This window comes from Podarcis gaigeae (assembly GCF_964106915.1).
Source record: "Podarcis gaigeae genome assembly, chromosome: Z".
Classification (NCBI taxonomy): domain Eukaryota; kingdom Metazoa; phylum Chordata; class Lepidosauria; order Squamata; family Lacertidae; genus Podarcis; species Podarcis gaigeae.
Genome location: NC_139691.1, coordinates 10000042 through 10016774, shown reverse-complemented (window position 1 = coordinate 10016774; position 16733 = coordinate 10000042). Strand labels below are relative to the sequence as shown.

At 46.8% G+C, this 16733-nt stretch overlaps 1 long non-coding RNA gene across 1 annotated transcript; it reads left to right on the top strand.

Moving 5' to 3' along the window:
• The first annotated feature begins 1065 nt into the window (after window positions 1-1065).
• LOC310836526 lies at window positions 1066-16430 on the top strand. Its single transcript, XR_014560102.1, has 2 exons — window positions 1066-1896; window positions 14881-16430. It is a non-coding gene; the product is annotated as an uncharacterized lncRNA (long non-coding RNA).
• The last annotated feature ends 303 nt before the right edge of the window (window positions 16431-16733 follow it).

The following is a 16733-nucleotide window of genomic DNA, read 5'->3' as shown; positions in this document are numbered from 1 at the left end:
TCATTGCAGACGAGAGGGAAGCAGGAGACAAGCTGATCTGGCCCAAGTGTGCCTCCTCCCACTCGCTCACCACCGGCTCTGCCCTGGACACACTGACTGGGCGCACCGCGGCGTGGATGGGCAGCCACCGGACAATGCCTGTGCAGCAGATGCCCAGACAGGTGGGCAGGGCAGCAGCAGGAGGAGGGGGTTTCTGCTAACGCTTACTCCTGAGTAAGCCTGTAGGGGATCGCAGTGCAAGGAAGGAGAGGGGGGAGGGGTGAAGCACAGCTAGAAAGGCCAGGACCCAGAGGAGACCATAGAAGAGAAGATATTGCTTCTTTATTTTTTTCATAAGTATATATATATATATATATATATATATATATATATATATATATTCCCTGGATTCATTGAAAAAAATCTGATAACTTTCTGTAAAATTCTATTTTATAACCTGTTCCTTCTCCTAGAGCATTGTGCATAAAGAATGCCAATATAATCATTAGGAAGTAGGGATGGGCAGCTTCGTCAATTTTGGTTTCTCCCAGTTCCCCATGTTTTCAGTCTTAAATTCAATTCAACTTCCACATCAGTTTGCAATTTCCTTCCCTTTTTTTTTTTAAAGGCCTCATTAAAATTTATCAGCAATTTAGTGCAAATTTCTCCTAATGTACAAATTATTATATGCAGTTTGACCTACTATACACTATGACAAGCAATTTTGCTTAATATAATGCACTTTTGAATGTTATTTTAAGCAATTGTGCATTTTAATGTGCACTTTACTTCAGTCTATCCGTTTTCACATGCTTTACTTGGCTAGAGAACCGCACTGCGAAATTCAAGGAGCTGTAAATTTTGAAGAATTGCTATGTTCCAGCTCCTGAATTGTTTTGAAAAGTACAAATTAAATGCAAACTGAACTGAATTTCTTCTCAATCCTTAATAGACAGTCAAAAGTAAGACTGGAGCAAGACTCAGGAGTTTGACTGAATCTGTGGGTGTAAGGGTGTGAACAAAGCCAGATTTAAACTCGCAGTACATTGTTTAGGCGATCACCATACTAAACGCACAGAGAGGCAAGAGAATAATGCCAGCGTTTTCCTGTCTTGGTGGTGAATCTGCAAACGTAGCCATTCTTCTTATAAGAACTCCGTTCCCAAAACCTTCATTAGTCTTTAAGACTCTGTAGCTTTTGCTGCAAGAGACGAACATGGCTACCCCTCTGCAAAATATTTGCAGAAGGCTAATGTCCGTAGAAGTCTAGGTCCTCCTGATAAGCTGACTTTGCACCCCTGCAGCACTGTAAGGGAGGCAGCTAACCAGTGCTTTTTCTGCTCCTGCTCCTCCCAATGGATTGATCTGGAGACAAGCTTGTTTTGTGTCTCAAGAAAGATGCAAAACGCTCCTTTGTTCTTGCGTCTGCCTGCACAGGCATCCGCAGAACGATGCAGTAAATAGCACCAGAGCGGAGGACAGGAGCCAGCCTGCGGACAGACGAGAGATGGTGGTGGAGGCAGAGGGGCAGACGGAGACAACATGTGTGGCCACATCAGAGCTGCTCAGCGGCATGGAAAGCACCTGCCTCCTGCCTCCAACAGCAGTAAATCACTCTGCACGGTCCCAGCCAGCAAGCCATCATTTATGACAGCTGCTTTTGCATCCCCACTCCTCCTGTTTGCCAGACAGAGACGGAAGAACAGACAAGAATTATCCCTCCTCTGCCTTTTGCTCCGTTGCATCCATGTCCCCGGGGCCCAATGAAGCAGACCCAGAAGTGCCCCAAATGGACCCGGCCATCCTCATCTTCCTCCTTTATCTGATGATCATCCACGAGCTGGTGAGTGGCTGGATGGAGTACCAGAAGCAGGCAACCAAACCCAAGAAGCAAGCCGGGCCTCTCTGGTCATCCAGGTAAGTTGATTAAGGCAAGAGAGGATTCATCCAGCACACCAAAACATAGATTTCTGCGTTTGCATGTGAGTGTGTGTGTGTGTGTGTGTGTGCGCGCACGTGCAACATTTTGCATGCCGAACATGTGCTCTGCCACTGAACTAGGGCTCTTGTCTCCCCCTGAGGCTCTCTGTCTGTGAGACAGATTTGGGTGGCAGAAATTTTGGCTGCCAGCATGTACTGGTGCTACAGATGCACGCAATATCACAATGATCTGTGTTAATTCATCTGAAACAATGAAGCCACCTAACCCTGGTTTTGATACCCCAGATTACTTCCAGACAGCGTGCTTATTGAGCATTCATCCTGCTTTGCTTGCACACAGCTTACAGTGGGGCTAGACCATGTCCAATCTTTATTGAGCATTTGTTTGGATTTGTTTCGAGAGCAGCAGTAGGACAATGAGCATGCATCTTGCATCCATCCTGATTTGCTTGCAGAGTGTTTACACGTCTTCCTCCTATCAAGTCTCCTGCACCAGGCATCCTTTTAACTGTGCATTCATGATTATTTGTGTTCATGATGGCCTCAGGATGGATATACACAATCCTGCTTTCAGTACCATTTGCAAAAGTTTTTGGACAGACATGCTTCTGTGCTTCTCATTGGTGCATGTTCCGCAACTTCCTGCTGAAACCTGTAACTTTTTATACTACAAATGTTCCCAAGGGGCGGGGTGTCACACCTTTGCTGCACTATAGCACAAGATGGCAATAATGTGGTGACATTGGGGAAGTCTTGCAGAACAACTAACAAAGCAGAATGATGTGTGGATGTTCCAGTATAAATCCACCACTAATCTACTATTATGTCCATTGTATATTGCTGGGGGGGGGGTACGAGGGACCACCAACCTAGAAGGGACCTGCTTTGGCCAACCCAGTTTTCAGTGCTTTTCCCTGCAATGTTTGTAACTGCAAATAGTCTGATGAAAGGGGTGAAATCATTAAGCTAGTGTGACAGAGAGCTTTAATTGCACAAATCTAAATTAAACTGTATGCACTTGAATCCCTCCTGAAAAATACTGGTAATTTTACTCTAATGCAAAACAGTCCACCACCACTGAGTCAAAAGGTTGGCAAGAAAAATGAAATCCAGAATCACCAGGCTCTGAATGTTGCAAGTTGGCTAAATGATCTCAAGGAGGGGAAGGGCCATAGCTCAGAAGCAGAGCACCCACTTTGCATGCAGAAGGTCCCAGGTTCAGTCCCTGGTGTCTCCAGACAGAGCTGGGAGAGGCCCTCATCTGAAACCCTAGAAGCCCTCAGCCACTGCTGATCAGTGCAGAGCAGAGCTTTTCAGACAGTGGATCAAGACCACCAGGTGGATTGCAAGGGCCATCTCAGGTGGGTCAAGGCAAAGCTCTTGCTGCCATGTCTGACTCCAGGTAAGCCTGAGCAAACAAAGCAATACTGCATGCACTGCTTGAGCTAGAAAACATTCTTCTGACGAGACACACATTTTATTAATTTCCATGGATGCTACAAAGTGGCAGGAGAAAGGCAAGAGCCTTCTTCAATAGAGAATACTGTATAGTCTTCCTTATCACCTTCCTGTAGCTATGCTTGTAGTCAGGGAGCTCTCTGTGGAGCAGGGACAAGTCTGTTTGCTTTCTAGTCTGGTTCTATGGCTTTCTAGACTTCTCCCAGTATGGAGGTATGCTAGGGACTAGAATGCAGAAGTGTCCACTGCAGTGGGCAGCTGGGCAGTTGTGCAGCACCTACCATCATGAGTCTTAAAGAAAACCCACTGGGTTTCAATAGCTTCTCAGCCTTTTGGATAAGAACAAGTGTAAAAATCACTGGCTTTCATTTGTGTAAGCTGCCTTGAGTCTAGGGGAAATGTGGGATATGAATACTACAACAACAACAACTACAACAACAACGCTATGTTGAGAGGGAAGCTCTGACCTACTCCTTGTACAGTGGTACCTCGGGTTAAGAACTTAATTCTTTCCAGAGGTCCGTTCTTAACCTGAAACTGTTCTTAACCTGAGGTACCACTTTAGCTAATGGGGCCTCCTGCTGCCACCACACCACCGCCACCCGATTTCTGTTCTCATCCTGAAGCAAAGTTCTTAACCCGAGGTACTATTTCTGGGTTAGCGGAGTCTGTAACCTGAAGCGTCTGTAACCCGAAGTACCATTGTACTGCTAAATGAAGCTGTGTATCATCATATGCCTCTAACTTCTGTTTGTCCTTTGGTTTCTAAACATGGGTCCAAGAGGTTTTCCTTTTGCCCTCCCACTTTCCCCAGGAAGACCCTTGGTTTACTGCTGAATCAGAGCGAAAGTCGACCGGGTTTCCTGCTGATTTATGTTTGTTCTGTTTCAGCAGGAAACAGTGGGTATTTCTGGGGAAAGCGGTGGGGCAAAAGATAAACATCTCAGACCCGTGACTAGGAATCAAGGGACAAACAGAAATAAGCCCTCAGTTGATGGGCAGCAACAGCGGAAGGCCCCAGTCGTCATGCCCACAGGGTTGTCACACATCCAGAATTTTCCAGACATATCTGGAATACTGCAGTCAGAAGCAGTGTCCAGGCGGAAATCACTAAACTGCCTGGGAAAATCCAGGTGCAACCCATGTCAGCGGTGTAGTTTTTGGCTCAAAAACTCAAAAAGCACAAAACCTTTTTTTAAAAAAATTGCCAAAAAAGCTCAACAACTTTTCTGGCGGATTTTCAGAGTTTGAAATATGGCAACCCTAGTCATGCCTTATCTGTGAATTTCCTGATATGTTTGCCGGAGCTCCAGTCTCCAGGTTTTCCTGGCCCCCTCCAGGTGTAGGGCTTGAAATCTCCAAGTGGGTAAGAGTCCCTCTTATATTAGTAATAGTAATACAGTGGTACCTCGGGTTAAGAACTTAATTTGTTCTGGAGGTCCATTCTTAACCTGAAACTGTTCTTTACCTGAGGTACCACTTTAGCTAATGGGGCCTCCCGCCATCATCATGTGATTTCTGTTCTCATCCTGAAGCAAAGTTCTTAACCCGAGGTACTATTTCAGGGTTAACGGAGTTTGTAACCTGAAGCGTCTGTAACCTGAGATACCACTGTAGTAATAGTAATACTTAAGACTACGCACAAAGCTAACAAGCTTCCTCTTGCAGGAGCTGGCTACTGGTTACATACCCCAACATTCCTCAGATGAAAATAGGGACATTTCTCACTCTCCCCACAACTGACCTCCTCAGCCTACCATTTTTGCGTGTGTCCTCCTATCTGAAGAAGGGCGATCGTCACCACTACTACACCAACGGGACACAGCACACACACACAGGCGCTTAATCGTCCTGAGAAACCCCTTAATCCCAGTTTTGTTTTGTTTTATTCTTTGGAAGATTTACAAAAAGGAAAACACACAGCAATAAATAAATTCTAGAAAGGGGCAAGATTAAAAGTGGATGCACAAAGCATTTATTATTTTTATTTTTAATCAATACTCCTTGCCCTCTGCTCTGCCTTCCTCTCTGCCCTCTTACTGCCCCTCCGAGCCAGAGCATCACGCAGGGCTGGTGATTGACAGTGGCCACCTCTCTCTTTTTTTAAAAAAAAATATATATATTTTATTAAAGTTTTTAAACATAAATGCAAAAATAAAAAACAGTATAACATATATCATAACATATTTTCGTAACTTCTTTGGGCTCCCTCACGTCTCCCGCTCCCACTTGCATCATTGTCAATTCTTGCCTGCAATTTATCATCTTGTTTACAATCTTGTATCACATTCATTTAACTCTAATCTGTTAATTCTCCAATAGGTTTATAATTTTTCCTCAACTTACTTGTCATCTTGGTTCCCTCTAATTTAGTGGTGCACAATTATTTATGATCTAGCATCCTTTCTTAACATTCAACCAAATTACAGTGTTTTTTTAAATAAATCTTGAATTTCTTCCAGTCTTCTTCAACCCTCTCCTCTCCCAGGTCTCGGATTCTGCCAGTCATCTCGGCCAGTTCCATATAGTCCATCAGTTGCATCTGCCACTCTTACAGTGTGGGTAGATCTTGAGTTTTCCAGTTCTTAGCGATGAGTATCCTTGCTGCTGTTGTTGCATACATAAAAAATGTTCTGTCCTTCTTTAAGACCTTCTGGCCGACAATACCCAGAAGGAAGGCCTCTGGTTTCTTGGTGAAGGTATACTTAAATACCTTTTTCAGCTCATTATATATCATTTCCCAGAAGGCCTTCACCCTAGGGCAAGTCCACCAGAGGTGAAAGAATGTACCTTCATTTTCTTTATATTTCCAACATTTGTTATCAGACAAATGATATATCTTAGCAAGTTTAACTGGGGTCATGTACCACCTATATATCATTTTCATTACATTTTCCTTCAAGGCATTGCATGCAGTGAAGTTCAGCCCAGTGGTCCACAACCTTTCCCAGTCCTCAAACATAATGTTATGCCCAATATCCTGTGCCCACTTTATCATAGCCGATTTGACCATTTCATCTTGTGTGTTCCATTTTAACAGCAAGTTATACATTCTTGAAAGTACCTTGGTCTTAGGTTCTAACAGTTCTGTTTCCAACTTCGATTTCTCCACCTGGAACCCTAACGACAGTGGCCACCTCTCATCCAGGCAAGCAGCGTGGAGAGGACGGGGGGGGGGGGAGGGCATAGTCCCAGGCACATGATTTTTGAGGGGGTGTAAATCAGGTGTCCCCCAGTGGTGTAAGGAGCTCCAGTGGCACCCGTGGTGCATGGTAGCATGCACACACCACACATGCAGGCGGGACATGCCAGGGTAGGGCGTGCTGGGCTTGGCCACCAGAGCTGCATCCCTCACTGGCACACTCCACCTGGTGGGGGGCTGAGGGGGACGTGGCCTGCATGCGCTGATCCCACACTGCCCACAAAAGCAGCACGGGGCTTGGGAGCCAGTGTGGTGTAGTGGTTAGGAGCAGTAGTCTCGTAATCTGGTGAACCGGGTTCGTTTCCCCGCTCCTCCACATGCAGCTGCTGGGTGACCTTGGGCCAGTCACACTTCTCTGAAGTCTCTCAGCCTCACTCACCTCAGAGTGTTTGTTGTGGGGGAGGAAGGGAAAGGAGGATGTTAGCCGCTTTGAGACTCCTTAAAAAGGTAAAGGGACCCCTGACCATTAGGTCCAGTCGTGACCGACTTTAGGGTTGGGGCGCTCATCTTGCTTTATTGGCCAAGGGAGCCGGCGTACAGCTTCCGGGTCATGTGGCCAGCATGACTAAGCCGCTTCTGGTGAACCAGAGCAGCGCACGGAAATGCCGTTTACCTTCCCTATTCATCTACTTGCACTTTGACGTGCTTTCAAACTGCTAGGTTGGCAGGAGCAGGGACCGAGCAACGGGAGCTCACTCCGTCGCAGGGATTCGTACCGCCAACCTACTGATCGGCAAGTCCTAGGCTCAGTGGTTTTAACCCACAGTGCCACCCGCATCCCTTGGGGTAGTGATAAAGCGGAATATCAAATCCAAACTCTTCTTCTAAAATAAAATAAAATAAAATAAAATATAAAATAAAATAAAATAAAATAAAATAAAAAATAAAATAAAATAAAATAAAATAAAATAAAATAAAATAATAATATAATATAATATAATATAATATAATATAATATAATATAATATAATATAATATAAAGCAGCCCAGGGCTGACACCCAAGCCGCCACATTCCCATAGCTGTCAACTTTCATGTTTGAAAATAAGGGATCAGCAGCCTCACCTGTCCCGGGGATGGTCTATGGGATATCTAACAATCCGGGATAGCAGCGGGAAACGGCACTGAAGTAAGGCACTGAAGCAAAAAAAGGGAAGGTTGACAGCTATGCACATCCCTCCCAGGCACCCTTCAGGTGGAGCACAGCTGAGGGGGAGGCGGAGGGCAGAGGACGCCCAGGAGAAATGTGCTGGCTTGGGCACACTGCAGGCCCATTGCTGCTTACAGGGGCCAGTGTACGCCAGTTGTGTCCTTCTCAGCTAACCTCTGGAGGCTGGGGGGGGGAGCAGCTGCTTGGTGCACTGTGAGCCCAGCCCTGGGCCACGGTAATTTGGGAGTGGTGCGCTAGGCTCTTGGGCACCTGGGCTTGCATGCCAGCTTGAGCTTTGGCGTACCGCCTCAAAAGGTAAGTGCTGCCGGGGCGCCCCTCCCCTCTGCCCCCTAGCTACACTACTGGAGCCCCCCCCCCCCCAGGGATCCCTGCCCTGTCTGCCACTGTGGGGCTCTGGGCTCCAGAGCCCGGCCTGGTCTTGCCGCCACAGTGTTGTGGGAATGCACCTGTGATGGCCTGGGAATCCGATTCAGAGGCCGAACTGGAGGAACCCCAGCCTGCACAGGAGTCCCCGCCTCCAGGGCCGGCTGAGCTGGGGCAGGGCCTTGGATCTGAAGCACCTGCACCTGTGCCGGATCCTCAAGAGCAGGCACCAGGTGAATCCTCTCTGGCTCCGGAGGTGATTGAAGACACAGTGCCTACAGGTGCGCCTCTTCCAGCCCTGTCAGGGGAAGGTGAGTCTTCCCCTGGGTCCAGTAACCCTTCAGCATCTTCTGAGCTGCAGAGGCTCAGGGCAGAGAGGCGGAGGGAACTGGTTTCTCCCAGGAGGAGTGCTCGCCTTATGGCCAGGAGAGGCGGGTCTTTATCAGAGAAGATAAAGGCGAGTCAGCCCGGTCCTAGGTTGTGGGAGCAACGTCGTTGAAGAGCTGTTTCGGCCAGCATCCAGTCCTGTTCCTCCAGAGTTCCTGTCCTTGTCCAGCTCCTCGCTTTGGTCCCCGCTTCGCCCGTGGAGGAGAGTCTACCAACCCTCGACCCAGGACCCTGACCTCGCCTCCCGGTAACCTTCCCCCCTGGCTGGGCTCCCCCCTGTGAAAGTGGGTGAGCGGGTGGTGTGGCACAGCACAGCCCTGTGAACCCTCTTTTCCCTGTGCCCGCTCTGCAGTGGTGGCAAGACTTCTTCATCATCATTTTTTATTTTTATGCTGCCTTTCCACAGTTAAAAACAATGCGCAAGGCAGCTTACAACACGACAAGATTTACATAACTACAAAAGTCATAAACAATAAATAAACCACGTAAAAAAATAAATACACAACCAAATGGAAAACAACTTCCACATACCGTATTTTTAGCTCTATAAGACGCACTCCCCCCCCCCCTAAGATGTAAGGGGAAATGTCTGTGCATCTTATGGAGTGAATGCAAGCGAGAGGCTCTGCTCAGAGCTCCCTTTAAAGAGCCGCATGGAGTGTGTGTGTGGGTCTTTGGGGCTTTTCCCCGAGGACGGAGAAGGGGTGCCCTTTTCCCTCCTCGGGGAAAAGCCCCCAAGAGCCGCACACACGCTCTGCACGCTCTTTAAAGGGACTGCAGCTCTTGGGGGAGCCTTAGCCGCGTGCAGCCTCTCCCAGGCAGGGGATGAAGGCTCCCCTTCCCCGGGAGAGGCTGCGCATGGCCAAGCAAGAAGCCAGGGCAGCCAGAGGGATCGCTGTGCTGCGATCCCGCTAGCTGTCCTGCCTTCTGGGATTCAGAATATATTTTTTATTGTTTTCCTCTTCCAAAAACTAGGTGCGTCTTATGGTCTGGTGCGTCTTACAGAGCGAAAAATACAGTAAATCAAAATCTAAAATTAAGAATACAGCATTAATATCACAGTTTAAAATGACATAGGTAAAAAATAACAGCAATTTAAACAAAAAAACTCAAAGAAAACGGAGCCCTCTCTGCCCAGCAGCGGCGGCGGCAGCGGCAGCAGTCCTTTACAGAGCCCATGAGGCCCCGCCCTGGGCCAGGTGGTGAGTGGCAGGACTGGGGCCCTCAGGCGCTGAGCAGGGGGATCCTCCTGGGTGGTAGCAGCCACAGCAGCAGATCTTATAGGCCTCTCAGGATCCACCCTGGGCCAGGTGGTAGTGGCAGGACTTGGCCTGGTATGGGGGTTTTTACCCTCTGGGCCCAGCCCTTGGTCCTGTCTGGTGCATGTGCGTACATGTGTGCACCCTGGGCACCAGCAAAGGACGCAATGCTGCTGTTCTCATCCTCTTCACCCCCTATCCAGCAGCGATTTCATTAGATCATTGGGAAAAACTTTGGAAATCAGATATTAATTTCACCGCATATACAGTGGTAACTCAGGTTACATACGATTCAGGTATCATACGCTTCAGGTTACAGACGCCACTAACCCAGAAATATTACCTCGGGTTAAGAACTTTGCTTCAGGATGAGAACAGAAATCGTGCAGCGGCAGCGCAGTGGCAGCAGGAGGCCCCAGAGGTACCACTGTATTACTATCAAAGAAAACATTATGAAGATGTTTTACAGGTGGTACTTAACCCCTGTAAAACTCGCTAAAATTTATAAACTTAACATCGAATCTGTGTTGGAGATGTAAGGTATCAGATGAATCCTTATATCATGTCTGGTGGGGATTTGATAAAATTAAATTTTGGGGAAGAAATATACATGAGGAACTGAAAAAATTTTTAAAGCAACAATTGATAAGAAGCTGGAAACATTACTTTGAGGAATTATAACAAATGACGTCCCCAAAGACATGAAAGAATCGTTTTATATGCAACAGCCACTGCAAGGTTATTGATTGCAAAAAATTGGAAACCAGAAGAAGTACCAACATTGAAATATCGGCAACATAATTTTTTTGAAATGATTGAATTAGCGAAAATGACGGCAACAATTAAAATGCAATCTAATCAAAATCTCAAACAGGAATGGAAATGTGTAGAAGAATACATGACCAAAAGATGCTCCAACAAGAATTTATTGATATATATATATAGACTGATTTCACAAAGTTAAGCTAAGCAGATATATAAGATTGAATATTTAATTATTAAGATACGAAATTACAATATCTCAATAATAAAGTTACAAAATAATAACAAGGAAGTCATGCATGGGTGGCGGGAAGACACAGGGCAAGAAATAAGAAATGGATAAACGTTGGTACATAATGAAATGTGAAAATGGGAATTTACAAATATAATGCATATGTATCAATATGTAAAGATTTCATATATGTATCGCAACATTAATAGCATTAATAAATAATAGCAGAGGAGGCCATTGGCAACCATGGAGAGACAGCAGGGGTCTCCCTTGCAGCAGCCGCAGCTACCTTCATCCTAGCTTGGGACAAGGGCCAGCTCATCCTCTTTTCTGAGCTTTGCGCTGGTAGTGCATTCCAGGATTAAATCAGAAGCTGGGATGGCTTTTGTAATTCCTGGGACTGTCCCTGGAAAATCAGGGTACTTGTGGGAGGCTATGAGATTATAGAATATACATGCTGGCTCAGTCGTGTAGGTATATGATATATGATACCGTAAATTTCGCTCTATAACACGCAGATTTTTTCTCCTAAAAAGGAAGGGGAAATGTCTGTGCGTGTTATAGAGCGAATGTGTGGTCCCTGGAGCCGAAAAATCAAGCAAAAATCAAATCGCTGGGCTGCACGCTGCACAGGGAAGCGAAACTTGAAAAGAGAAAGCGGCTGCTTTCCTGCATTCTGCCTCAGGGTCTTACTGCCCACCCTTCTCTGTTTCCTTGCTGTGTTTGCTGAAACGGAACAAAGAGCAGGGAAAGCCCCTCCCCTCCAGGCAAGCTCCGGTGCTGCTGGGGGAGAGGGAGAGAGAGGGGGGAAGGGAGAGAGAGAGGGGGGGAGGGAGCGAGGGAGGGAGAGAGAGAGAGAGAGAGAGAGAGAGAGAGAGAGAGAGAGATGGCTGGCTGGCTTGGGTGGGGGAAAACTTTTGCCTTCCTTTCCTCCCTACCCCTCTCCTGCATTCTTAGCCAGCTGCTTCTCTCCTGCTCCTTGTCCCTTCTGTGTTTTTCCTTCCCTCCCCACTTAAAATGTGGTTACAAAGCATAGATCCTCAGGATCTTTGCATTGGGTCACCCCAAATTCACCATCAGATCACATAGCATGTCCATGGCTACAGCCTGCCCCCCCAAAATCACGCACCCACTGTTGCCTGGGGCTGCAATGGTGCAAAAATGTGGTTAAAAAGCATGGATCCACATGGATCCTCAGGATCTTTGCATTGGGTCACCCCAAATTCACCATCAGATCACATAGCATGTCCATGGCTACAGCCTGCACCAAAAAAATCACGCACCCACTGTTGCCTGGGGCTGCAATGGTGCAAAAACGTGGTTGAAAAGCATGGATCCACAGGGATTCTCAGGATCCTTGCATTGGGTCACCCCAAATTCACCATCAGATCACATAGCATGTCCATGACTACAGCCTGCCCCCCCCAAATCACGCACCCACTGTTGCATGGGGCTGCAATGGTGCAAAAACGTGGTTAAAAAGCATAGATCCACAGGGATTCTCAGGATCTTTGCATTGGGTCACCCCAAATTCACCATCAGATCACATAGCATGTCCATGGCTACAGCCTGCACCAAAAAATCACGCACCCACTGTTGCCTGGGGCTGCAATGGTGCAAAAATGTGGTTAAAAAGCATGGATCCACAGGGATTCTCAGGATCCTTGCATTGGGTCACCCCAAATTCACCATCAGATCACATAGCATGTCCATGGCTACAGCCTGCCCCCCCAAAACCACGCACCCACTGTTGCATGGGGCTGCAATGGTGCAAAAACGTGGTTAAAAAGCATAGATCCACAGGGATTCTCAGGATCTTTGCATTGGGTCACCCCAAATTCACCATCAGATCACATAGCATGTCCATGGCTACAGCCTGCACCAAAAAATCACGCACCCACTGTTGCCTGGGGCTGCAATGGTGCAAAAATGTGGTTAAAAAGCATGGATCCACAGGGATTCTCAGGATCCTTGCATTGGGTCACCCCAAATTCACCATCAGATCACATAGCATGTCCATGGCTACAGCCTGCCCCCCCAAAATCACGCACCCACTGTTGCATGGGGCTGCAATGGTGCAAAAACGTGGTTAAAAAGCATAGATCCACAGGGATTTTCAGGATCTTTGCATTGGGTCACCCCAAATTCAACATCAGATCACATAGCATGTCCATGGCTACAGCCTGCACCAAAAAAATCACGCACCCACTGTTGCCTGGGGCTGCAATGGTGCAAAAACGTGGTTACAGAGCATGGATGCACAGGGATTCTCAGGATCTTTGCATTGGGTCATCCCAAATTCACCATCAGATCACATGTCTGTGGCCACAGCATGAAGCCCAAAAATGATACATCCACTGTTTCATTCAGAATGTTTTTTCCCTTGTTTTCCTCCTCTAAAAACAATGTGCGTGTTATGGTCAGGTGCGTGTTATAGAGCGAAAAATACGGTATATTGTACACCAAACTTAATTAATAATTCACTTATTTACTTAATTTGGGGTTCAGGGAATATTCACTTTGATTCTCATTTAAGTTTTTTTTTTTACAAGTTTACTGCCATCTTCCTGATCCTTTGGCCAAAGTTGGCAAGTGGCTTATATGGCATTTGAATGAATGTTCAGAGAAAAGCCAACTGGTTTCCAGGGAGGTTCGATGATGTTGCCTCAAGCAATTGTTATCCAACGATTTTCCAGGGCATTTTTACATCTGTTACTTTATTGCAAAAAGTCTGGTTTCAGGCAAGTGGGTTTTGCAAAAGGTGCCAAATCAGCTTTAATTGTGCAACCTAAATGTGGTGGGATGCACTTAAAGGTAAAGGTAAAGGTACCCCTGCCCGTACGGGCCAGTCTTGACAGACTCTGGGGTTGTGCGCCCATCTCACTCAAGAGGCCAGGGGCCAGCGCTGTCCGGAGACACTTCCAGGTCACGTGGCCAGCGTGACATCGCTGCTCTGGCGAGCCAGAGCCGCACACGGAAACGCCGTTTACCTTCCCGCTGGTAAGCGGTCCCTATTTATCTACTTGCACCCGGAGGTGCTTTCGAACTGCTAAGTTGGCAAGCGCTGGGACCGAGCAGCGGGAGCGCACTCCGCCGCAGGGATTCGAACCGCCGACCTTTCGATCGGCAAGTCCTAGGCGCTGAGGCTTTAACCCACAGCGCCACCTGCGTCCCTAAGTGGGATGCACTTAGGACCATAGAATCCCAGAATTGTAAGGCTGGAAGGGAATTCCAAGGGCCATCTAGTCCAACCCCCTGCAATGCAGGAATCAGAGCTAAAGCATCCCTGACAGGTGGCTGTCCAATCTCTCTTTAAAAACCTCCAGGAGAGACTCCAGGAGAGTCCACTTTCTTGAATCTCAGGTGAAAATAGCAGTGGTCTGACTAAGTTGCATTTTGAAGTTTTGTGCAAAGAAGGAACTGGAAACTAGTAGCCAACTACTGCATCATTCCAGCAGGGCTCTTCTTGATGTTCTCCTTTTGCTTTTTTGCTTTTTTCCCCCATAATATTTTTTTATTAAGTTTTACATTTTTTCATATTCACATTTTGTTACAGAATTCCATATCCTAATACATTGCTCTAACAGAACATCAACCTCCTTCCCTCCCTCTTTCTGACTTCCATAAAGGTAAAGGTAAAGGTAAAGGGACCCCTGACCATTAGGTCCAGTCGTGACCGACTCTGGGGTTGTGGCGCTCATCTCGCTTTATTGGCCAAGGGAGCCAGCGTACAGCTTCCGAGTCATGTGGCCAGAAGGACTAAGCCATTACTGGCGAACCAGAGCAGCACACGGAAACGCCGTTTACCTTCCCGCTGGAGCTGTACCTATTTATCTACTTGCACTTTGACGTGCTTTCGAACTGCTAGGTTGGCAGGAGCAGGGACCGAGCAACGGGAGCTCACCCCATTGTGGGGATTCAAACCGCCGACCTTCTGATCGGCAAGTCCTAGGCTCTGTGGTTTAACCCACAGCGCCACCCGCATCCCATACATCTGACTTCCATACATCTTACTAAATTCTTAGCATTTCTATAATCACTTTTTTTACCTTTTATCTATCTTCAATATTTCACCTTATTTTTGGTAAGTCAGTTCCTTATATTTACATCCCTTTGCTTTTTTTCAGCCGTTCCTCACGGATGAACCGCTCAGGCTTTTCTCAGCCGCTGGTTTACCCACCACGGAGGGACCGGTACAAAGACTGGAGGAAGCCAGGCAGAATCCTCAGGAAGGTATAAGGACTCCACTTGAGGGCCAGAAGGGGGCTCAGCAGAGCAAGTGACTGCAAGGAACACAAGAACATTTTCATGCTGTTCATGACCACGAATACCTTCCACCTTCCAGCAACCAAGTCAGTAGCATCCCATGGACAAGATGGACTTTTTGGAGCTCCCCTCCAGCTTTTCCTTCTTGTGCCTCATGGTGCTTGATTGTTCCCAAGCAGCTGAGTCTAAAAGAGGAAATGAAAATGAGAGACAAACCCACCCATCGCAAGAGCAAATGGTGGCAGAAGTAAGACAGGATTATTTCTGCCGCTCTTGCAAACAATAGCCTACCAGCTCCATCATTTGTCTGATTATTGTCCGCCCTTCCCTCTGCTGCCACTGGTCTGGTGCACTCTGTATCTAAAACAGAGTACAATATAAGAATTCAGCATCCTTCCACCCGCATTTGGGTTCCAGGTTTGAGGGCTAGATTGAGGAACTGTTGGCAAATGTAAAGGACAAACGACATTTGGAAGGACCTGCGAGAAAACGTGGCAGGGCAGGGCCCTTCCAGACAGCCTTTTCATTGTACACCCATGATTATTTGTTCTCATGATGCTAGTGGAGTGGCCGTATGCAAATCTGCTTTCAATGCTGTCTGCCACCTGTGAAAAGTTCTGGGGTGGCCACACGGCTTCATTTCTCATCTGTCCCATAGCTTCCTTCTGAAATCCCAGAACTTTTCATGCTCACAAATGTTCTGGTTTTGTTGCTCTATAGTCCCCACCCTGCTCTGGACAACCAAAATATGGTGCCATTTGGAGCGCATCTCAGAACAAACTAAGGCAGAAATATACCCATCACTAATGCACTTTTTGTGTGTCAAGAACACGTTGCAGAATACACTTGCAATAAAACCCCGGTCTAGAGGAGCCCATAGAGTGCTGCTCTTCAGGGTCCCAGTGACTCCATTACATTCCCCTACTCACCTCTCTGCTCCACTCCCCATCCTTCAATAATCGGTTTCCTGTGTCCACCAAACACACTGCATCCTTGATGAGGGTTTTTTGGGGGTTCCCCCATTAGGGTCCCTCTCCCCAAAAGATGCTTGTACTTCTGCAGACTTTGAGTTCTCCCAAGGCTGCTGATACCTCCCTCCTGTGTTTGGGTGGTGCTGTTTCGGCTACATAAGGAATGGCACACATACACTAAACACTAGAAATAGTGGGAAGGATTCCAAGCTGAAAGAGGCTGTGTGGTTGCAGAGACAATGTGAATCATCAAAATGAACCAGTACAGACTTAGCACTTTGAATTTCTCATCTGAAAGCTTAAAAGTGAGAAAGGAAGTCTTCTTGTCACACTATAAAGGAGAATGCATTTATTGAACAGTAAACTTTCACTGGACAGAAGCCTCATGGTCAGATGGAACCTTACGCTACAATAAACCTGCTAGTGATTGTGGCAGACAATCCCTGCTTGTTTTAGCTTGCGATGGGTGAGGGATCCGAAATTTCTGACTTGTGAAGGCTGATAATGAGGAATTTGTGCATGCATACTTGAGGGGGGGGGATGCACCCCTGCACACATAAATCTTGCCAAATATTTTTAAAGGTTAACTCTTTATTTATTTAATAAATTAAGTACTTACTTTATTTACTTAATAAATTAAGTACTTAAGTACTGTACAGCTCATGTCAGGACTGGAGCCCACAATGGATCTCCAGCTAAGAACTGGAAGTATGTTGGGGCCAAGAATTAAATTGTGCACCCTC